Genomic DNA, 9,481 nt, shown 5'->3' with positions numbered 1-9,481 from the left:
GAAAAGAAAGCCTTTGATTGTTAATACTGCAGTTGTTGTTGTGATCGAAGTTTTTTTTATTGTTTTTATTATTTTTTATTGCATGCACCAAATTTTTATTTAGTGCCACAAACTGAATATCAATCAGATTTGAAAGAAAGGAAAAAAATAACGAAATAAAAGTGAAATGTTTGCTGAAATCTATCAATAAATTTAGTTTGTTATTTGTGTGTCTGTGTTCATTATTTTCGGCAACGAAACGTCTCGTTTAGTACGGGTTATTTATAAGCGAATTTTATTTTTTTATATCGAATTAATTGTTTGTTTTTAATAATTAATTCAAATCGATAAATGTGTGCATTGAAAACTAAATAGCCAACCTAACCTAAACAGTGTCCAGTGTTCATCATTGAGAAAAAGTTGTCTCTGTTTTGTTTACCCGAAAGAAAGAAAAGGTATGAATTGAATTTTCAAACAATTTCAGTGTCATCCGCGTACATCACATGTACGGAAAAAAGTGTACACTGTGAAAATGAATTTGAAATGTAAATAAATATTAAATCGATGCGTTCTAAAATTAGATGTATTTAAAAGGTTGTTGTCAAATTTGATTTGTTCCCATAATCTATAGTATTATTTTGGACCAAGAGTACTTATCACTTTGGAATATTAGTCATAGACCCTATACTAATAATAATATCTCAGAATCGAGCTAAAAATATGTTCAACTCTATATAGGTACCAACAATATACACATTGAAGAAGGTGAAAAAACTCGAATTTTTTACACTATTTAATTATAGAGGTCTGCACCTTCTAACATTGTTATACACTCTGTCATAAAGTGGAGTGTATATACAATTTGTCATTCCGTTAGCAGCACGGGAGGTGTGGGTGTGACTAAGGGGCTTGTTCCGCAAAAAATTCCCCCATTTTGAAAATTCGTAATTTTTGCAATCGGTCCACATTTTGGTAGGTATAGGCCCCCCAATATTCGGTATATTTGTATCCATTTTTAACCCAATAAGCGGAATTTAGAGATTTCATAGTGTAGAAAATCCACTTATTTATCTGTATTGAACAAATACAAATTTTCTTTATTTTGTGGAGTTTTAGAATCACACAGTCATATAGATTATTATGTATTTGTGCATATGTTTTTAACAGGCAACAGGAATCGAGATACGCCCATAGTTCCTTTTGAGAGTCGCTTTATGCATGTCCGTCTGTCGGTCCGCCTGTTCATATAAAATTTTAAACAAAGTACAGGTCGCTTTTAACTGACTTGTTACAGAACGTTTGTTCCATATGCCAAGCTTAAAAAAGATTTCCAGGCGCGTCATTCTTTTGCAAAGTTTTTCCAGTTTGAAAGATGATATTGCAATGTTGTCTTCCACTTAATCTTTCCATTTAATTCGTGGCTTTCCCCTTCTGCATGAACCATCAGCTGGTTCTCTTTTATATGCCTTTTGAGATGGGGCATCTTCATCCATTCTCACAACATGACCTAGCCAACGTAGTAGCTGTAGTTTGAACCGTCTGACTATGTCGATGTCCGAGAGTAGAAGGTATAGCTCATGATTAATTCGACGACGATATTCACCGTCGACACAGATCGGTCCATAGATCTTCCGGAGAATTTTTCTTTTAAACACTCCAAGAGCTGCCTCATCTGCTTGCGCAAGTACCCATCAGATCCATACAACAGCACTGGTAATGTCAGCGTCTTATAGAGTTTGAGTTTTGTATTGGTCAGAGGTGGCCTTGCTTTTGAGTTGCTTACTCAGACCAAAGTAGAAACTGTTGGCCAATACTATTCTCATCCGGATTTTAAAGCTGATGTTATTAGTTTTGTTTATGGCGGTATCGAGGTATATAAAATCGTTTACTACCTCGAAGCTGTAGTTTTTAACTTCCACAGTTGGTCCGAGTATACTGGACGTCTTGCGCGTTGGTACCATCAGCTTGGTCTTCTCGCCGTTAACTGCCAGTGTCATTTCTGTAAACATTTGCAACTCGTATGATATTTTCTAGCAGGTTGTTAAACAGGTCACACGACAAACTGTCACCTTGTCTGAGTCCTCGTTCCGCATTGAAGGGCTCCGAGAGGTCCTTTCCGACTTTAACTGCTGACCTGGTGCCACTCAAAGTTATCCCTTATAGCCGTATTAATTTTGCATGAATGCCGAACGCAGACATGGCTTTAACCACCTCTGCACGGATATAGTCAAATAATAGGTGAAATGTGTTTTTCGTGGGTCTTTTCCATGATCTGACGCAGAGTGAAAATCTGGTCAATGGTGGATTTGTCAGGCCTGAAGCCGAATTGGTATGGTCCAATAATGTCATTAACCATTAGCTTCAGTCGTTCACACATCACGCTGGATAGCACTTTATATTCGATGGGGACGAGGCTTATTTCACTATAGTTGGCACATATAGTTTTGTCTCCTTTTTTTGTGCACGAACACAGGATGCTGAGGTTCCAATCATTGGGCATGCATTCCTCTAGCCAAATTGTACTAATCAACTGATGCATTCTCCTTGCCAACATCTTTCCACCAATAAAGTAAGTAAGAACAGGTCGCTTTTATAATTTAAATGATGAAATGATGACACAGCTCATTTATTCAGAACAGGACGAACTCTATTGAAATGGGGAAAACTGGTTCAGAATTAGATATAGATCGAACGTTTGCCCTATTGAGACAAATATTTGCATAGCAAGCCGAATGGAGGATAGAATGACGTGTGCAAAGTTTTGTTAAGATCGTTTCAGATTTAGATATAGCACTCATATAAATTTTGGTCCGATTTTATGTAAATGGTGCACCAAACTCCCAAGGTTTGTCCAATTGAGACAACATGTTACACAGCGTACCAAATTAAGTGCAAATTTTCAAAGGCGAAGTTATATTGAAATCGGTTCATATTTATATATAGCTTCCGTGTATATTTGTAAACTGTGCCCGGAAGAGCCTATGTTTGTTCTGTTTAGATTTAGATATATACTTTAGTTTTGACCATGCAAAAATTGAATCAAATTAGTTATCCATAGAATATTTGTATTTAAAAAATAAATTTTGGGTTAATATTTTTTGTTTTTTTTTTTAATGAACAAATTACCTATTTATTTCTGAAAAAAACCGTTCACTATAACTTCATTTTCAAAAAAAGAATGACCAGTGTATCTCCCATAGATATTTTCATTCGATTTTATGTAATAGTGCACTGAGAAGGTAATTTTTGTTCGCTTTACATAAAATATTGCATAGCGCATTGGATTGAAATCGAAATTTGTTAAAAGCGGTTCAGATTTAGATACAACTTTTACATATATTTTTAGCCTATTTCATCTATATGGTGTACCAAATAAATAAAGTTTTGTCCTCCATTTCAATAGCCCTCCAAAGATGCTATGTCTGTTCTCTCTACAGGATATTGTACATATGAGCATCCCAGTCCGATTTTTGATCTAAAAAAAATATCAATATCAACACCTGTTTTGACGTAGGCCCCTTGGCTTTGACCATGGATTTCTGTGTAAAATCATTAATATACTTAAAATGGGGCTAGACCTTTGTATTAGAGTTATCCGTCTGTCCGTCCGTATGTACTCTATAATTTGTAAACATGATACAGGCCACAGTTATGGACCAATCTTCACTAAATTTTGCATGTAGGATGGGTTCTGGCCAATGAAGACTTCTTTTGGTAAAGATCGGTTAATATTTAGGTGATGAAATGGACTAAATACTTAATTTTTGTCAGTTTTTCTGGTCGCTCTAGAGGCCGCAATTATGACCAAAACATCGCGAATAAGCATGCCTGCTTTGATAAAGATTGGTCAATATTTAGCGGGTCAAATGGACCCTGACTTTTGTGTGAAAAATGACAAAATTTGTATTCTATGGCGTATATATTTGCCCCTGAAGGACAAAGACTCTAGAAGTTGATAGTATATCCAAGAGGAATAGTTGACCCTTAAATTGATACCAATTATATTGTCGTATGTACTCGGATGTGGGAGTTACACTTAAATATTTACAGGTGCTTAGGTATTCATATATTATTTAGTATACCATTACCATCACACTAGAAGACGAAAATATAGCACTGAACGGTTTGAAATTTTCCATGATGGTCCAGGTATGGTCAAGGACAACGCCTATATTTTCGGTGATGATAAGATAAAAATGTTGGGATGAAGTGGACCGAAAACTGAATTTTGTATCTTTTTTCGAGTCGATCTATAGGTCACAATTATAAGCCGAACATAACAACACAACAACACGGTGAAGGGAATTTGGAGAAGTAATTAGAAGGGCAGTACTGAATATTAGTAATATTCGGAAAATATGCCAGTGTAAGAAAGAGGTGCTGTTGACCTCTAATCGAGCAAGAGACCGCAAATATCACTAAATATTGTCCAGGCTCGGAATAAACATCCGCAGAAATTTGAGTTCCGTGGTAGTTGTGTAGGGTATGGTCGGCCCCGTACGACTATACTGCTCCGCACTGTTTTTTAAATATTTTTTTTATCTTTCACGACTCCGGAGCTCTGCAGTTATTTAGGGGCTATTCCATTATTAAAACCAAAAATCTCAAGGGTAGGGATTTAACAGGCATGTGGACATGGCAAAATCGACTTTAATTTATTCTTATTATTTTATTTTAATCGGATAATAATTGTCATTAATTTGAATATTCGACAGATTGATAGTGCATTGTCCTATTTGCGAATTCAAGGAAAGCAAAATAGGTTATTAGTTTTGTACATTTTTTAAAAGAAAAAACACAATATTTTCGATAAAATTTGTGTTATATTCTGAATCTACTACGTATTTTTGTTTAGTGTTGATGGTGAGCCTAACTATTACACTACATTTGCTTCTGGTGTCTTTCATTCTTTGATTTTGTTTTCGTTTGTTTTGTATTTTTCTTGTAGTTGTACTGTATTCAGTGTCGTTCGGTTAACAATATTATGAAAAGTGGTGATAAGAATGCAAAAAAATATACAAATCACAACAAAAAACAATGCAACAAACTGTGTCGCATTAATATCTATTTCCGCAAACAATTTGTTAATGTTAAAATTTCGTTATAGACCTTTGGGTTAAGTTAATAGGCTTAAGGTTAGAATATTACAACAGCCGTTTTCAGAGTTCAATATGATATTAAATATTGTATGTTTTTAAAGCAATGTAACAAAATTAGTTAACGTTTGTATTTTCCTACAATGGAACTCCCGCACGTTATTTCACTAACAACACGATTTATGTAGAAATACGTCTGCCACTATTAATATTTGTCAAATTTTCCCAGGAGATCATTTGAAAGATCTATCTACAATATTGTCTCTATATTGCATGGGGTTCAAAAACTTTATAGATGTTTTATTTAAATTTTTTATTCAACTCAATGGAGCATAAAGTAAGAAAGTTTCCATTTGACGCTATGCTGGTTTGAAAAACAACTTATGTGTTAAAATTCATTGTTGTAAAATTCATTTATATACTGTATTTTATATTTATAAATATGTTGTATTTTCTAAAAAATATATTCTCAAAAAAATTCAATTTTAAAAATTAATAATAAAAAACTTTCCCATACCGGGAATCGAACCCGGGCCTTCTGGGTGAAAGCCAGATATCCTAGCCACTAGACCATATGGGATATATTATCGCTGCTGACAAAAAATGTTCTTAACTAATGTTAATGTGTGATTTGTTGAGTGTGTCGAACATTTGGAGGAAAACCAAGCTACTAGCGACATCTAGTAAAAGCTTTTTAAAAATATTTTTAAGAATAAAAAAAATTTTATTTGTTTACTATGATGGATTTCTAAATAGAGTTGTTATGTTCTGCACTCGTGTAGAGTTGTTACCTTCGCACTCGTGTATTGGTTCTAACACGCCGCACATAACATCCTCGATAGTATAGTGGTTAGTATCCCCGCCTGTCACGCGGGAGACCGGGGTTCAATTCCCCGTCGGGGAGAACAAATATTTTCTTTTTTTTAATTTTCGAAATAAATTAAATTGGCTACAAAAAATAATGCATATTTATGTAACAAACATATGGGCAATATTTTAATATACCATTTTAAAAAATCGGCTTTTTGATTTTCGTATTACATCAATGATTTTTGGTACTTGTAGTGAAAATGTGCTGACTCCGAATCCGTTCGCGATTTTTGTGTGGTGGGGCAAAAATTATAAAGATTTTAATTTCGCAAAAGTTCAAAATCCGTATCAGGCCAAGTGCAATTAAAACCGTGATATTTTCAAAAAAAAAAAAAAAAAAAAAAAAACAAAAAAACAATTTTCGTGTTTTTGGAAAGCCAGTTCCCGCCGTTCTAGTAAAAAAGCCTTTATATATACAATTACTCAGTTTCGTGAGTACAACACTCAACTCGAGATTCAAAAGTCAGCATCATTAATAGGTAGATGCAGATACATTTTCGAAAACCGATACATTTGATGGGGCATATTCGGCACCATAGTCATAGCCTGGTAATTATCATTGCTATAAGTCTGGTTGGAATTAAGATCATTTAAAGGTTGTATTTTGTTTTAATACGCAACTCAATGTTTGACTTTTTCGTCAATACAAGAAGGTTTGGTCTTATATATGTAATTTCGAACCATCTTAAAGGATTACTTTTAAAGTCAAACTCAAAAACATTTTATGAAAATAATATTGTATTATCTGTATATGGCCGAATGCGCCCCACTTTAAAATGCCGAATCTACCCCGAAGGTACTTTCTATAGTTTTGTTTCATTTTTTTTTTTCTATCATTCTCCTAAAAACATTCCATTTTTAATAATTTTTATAAGAATGCACATTGTAATTAACAACTTTTTAATAATACTGCCATTACGGAATGTGCCCCAGTCTCCTCTACAGGGTATTCTTTCTTTGTCACATGTTTGCAACACACGAGATAGACCCGTGGTTCCTTTTGAGAATATGCATAGAATCACTTTCTGAGTCGATTTATGCAAGTCCGGCTGTTGATGTTCAATTGTAAACAAAATACAGGTCAAATTTATAATCCGATTTGGATGAAGTTTGGTACACTCATTTATTTGGCCAAGGACGAATCATATTGGAATTGGTGAAAATCAATTCAGACGTAAATGGTGCACCAACGACCCTATATCACTTTCGATTTGCACGAAATTTTGCATGTCATACTGAATTGAGTCTCTAATATTGTATGCTTAGTTTCGTGCAAATCGGTTCAGATTTATATATAGCTCCAATGTCCGTCCGATATTATGTAAATGGAACACCAAAGCACCGATATATCTTTCGATATGATATCATTACAACAGAGAAAAAGCAATCTATTGGAAATTGTCGACGTATCAATTGTCGTATCTTTATACTTTTATGTCTTTGCTTTCAGTTCAAATGGGGTAGCAAATATTCCTACAAGAAATGATCAATATTGATTCACTTTTTTCGATAGCCCCAATATAACGATAAAGCATTAGTTCGGTATTTTGAGAATTCTATATTGGCGGTATTTTTCGTTCTCATCGTGTGTCAAATTTACCTACCGAAAATTTACCATAACACAGCCTACGAAATACGAGTACATATATAAATATACCGAACGAGTACAGGTGCTTTAAATTACTAGATCCTGCCGAGAGAGATATACACCCTCAGGCACATTTTTGCGTAGCATTATCCATAAGGCTGAGGGTATAAATATAGATCTACGATTTCTTAAATTCTAATGATCATGGCTATAAAAGATTCGGTAGTCCATTTTTAGGCTTTACACATTGATGACAAGTTTTTGGCAAAAAGCCGGCAATATCCTCGATAGTATAGTGGTTAGTATCCCCGCCTGTCACGCGGGAGACCGGGGTTCAATTCCCCGTCGGGGAGATCTACAACCTTTTTATTTTAATTTTTAAAGTCTTTTCATAATAGGGTTTATATACACGGATATCCCCGATGCCACTCGTCAAAATAATAACCATTTAAGGCACAAAAGTAAATTTTATGAACATGTTCAGGTTCTCATCGAAGGAATTTTGATGCTCTCTACCATCTGTTTAAACGATAGGGATCATAAAGCAATGATTCTATTTTTGCATATTTTTGTCTATATTTTTTCTAAGATGCAGATAACAAAAATGCACATCCCACTTCCGCTTATAGAAACGAAAACAAAAAAAAAAAACAAAATGCAATGCAATAATAATAGGCTGACAATTATAATTGCAATGAGAATAAAACAATAGAATAAAGAACGGCCATAGGCTCGATGACCGATATGTGTTGGGCTATATTAACTAAGACCCCCATCAATATTACATTGGAAATGACAGACAGAGAATCAGTCACGAGATTAAATCGACCTTATTTTTGCTGTCGATATATGCAGGCAAATGACCAATATATATGTCACAATATATAAATCTATGTATGTATTTCAGAGGCCTAAGTCGATTCCGAGTATAAACAAAACAAAAGGGAAAGTGAAGCAGCAAAACCACATACACAAAAAGACCGTCGCATCAAATTAATTTCCAATGTGAATACTACAAGATAAGCCTTCGTTGAAATTAGCAAATTAAAACAAAAGAAAAGAACAACAACAAATGACCGGCGGTTTAGGATTGCACACTTGGGATAATGTGAATAGAATGCATATTTTTTCTATAGAAAAAAATTCCTTAGATAAACTGAGGTTTCGATTTCTTTCTATAGAAAAAAAATACCCAGATGAACTGAGTTAGAATTTTTTTTCTCAACACCGATGTTGAATTTTTTTCTATAAAAAAAACCAGTGAGCGGAGCAGTATAGTCGGACGGGCCGACCATACGATACCCTACACAACTACCACGGAACTCGGATGTTTATTCCGAGCCTGGGTAATATTTCGTGATTTATGCCCCGACTTGCCCCAATATTTAAAAAATTTAAAGCGACCAGCGCTATATTTCCGCCCTCTAATTTGGTACTGAATAACATCTGAAAACGTAAACACCTTTAAATATTTAAGTTTAACTCCCACATCCGAATAGATACATCAATATATTTGGTATCAATTTAAAGGTCAACCACTCCTTTTGGATATACTATCAACTTATCGAGTCTATATCCTTCAGGAGTAAATAGAATTCAAATTTTGTAATTTTTCACACAAAAGTCAGAGTCCATTTGACCCGCTAAATAATGGCCGATCGTTATCAGACATACTTATTCTTTGGCCCGATCCCCATCTCCATGTAAAATTTCGCGATGTTCGGACCATAATTGCGGCCTCTAGACCGAAACCGACAAAAATTAAGTATTTGGTCCATTCCCTAAATATTAACCGATCTTTACCAAAAACAATAGGGGTCTTCACTGGCCAGAATCCATCCTACATGCAAAATTTCGTGAAGATTGGTCCATAACGGACAGGCGGACACACATCGGTATACTTAAAGGTGGGTCTAGGACCAATATTTCGCGGCGTTACAAACTCTTG

General features: G+C 34.6%; 3 non-coding genes across 3 annotated transcripts; 2 read left to right on the top strand and 1 right to left on the bottom strand.

Annotated features, from left to right (window-relative positions):
- Nucleotides 1–5,583: 5,583 nt before the first annotated feature.
- On the bottom strand, nt 5,584–5,655 carry Trnae-uuc (transfer RNA glutamic acid (anticodon UUC)). The gene has a single exon. It is a non-coding gene; the product is annotated as a tRNA-Glu (tRNA).
- Nucleotides 5,656–5,907: 252 nt separating this feature from the next.
- Nucleotides 5,908–5,979, top strand: Trnad-guc (transfer RNA aspartic acid (anticodon GUC)). The gene has a single exon. It is a non-coding gene; the product is annotated as a tRNA-Asp (tRNA).
- A 1,835-nt stretch (nt 5,980–7,814) lies between these two features.
- On the top strand, nt 7,815–7,886 carry Trnad-guc (transfer RNA aspartic acid (anticodon GUC)). Its single transcript has one exon. It is a non-coding gene; the product is annotated as a tRNA-Asp (tRNA).
- Nucleotides 7,887–9,481: the final 1,595 nt, after the last annotated feature.

This window comes from Musca vetustissima, unplaced genomic scaffold (genome assembly GCF_032173495.1).
Source record: "Musca vetustissima isolate MV318-11 ecotype Yass unplaced genomic scaffold, APGP_CSIRO_Mvet_v1 utg97036, whole genome shotgun sequence".
NCBI lineage: Eukaryota > Metazoa > Arthropoda > Insecta > Diptera > Muscidae > Musca > Musca vetustissima.
The sequence above is the reverse complement of the archived record's forward strand: the minus strand, read 5'-3'. Positions and strand labels throughout refer to the sequence as shown.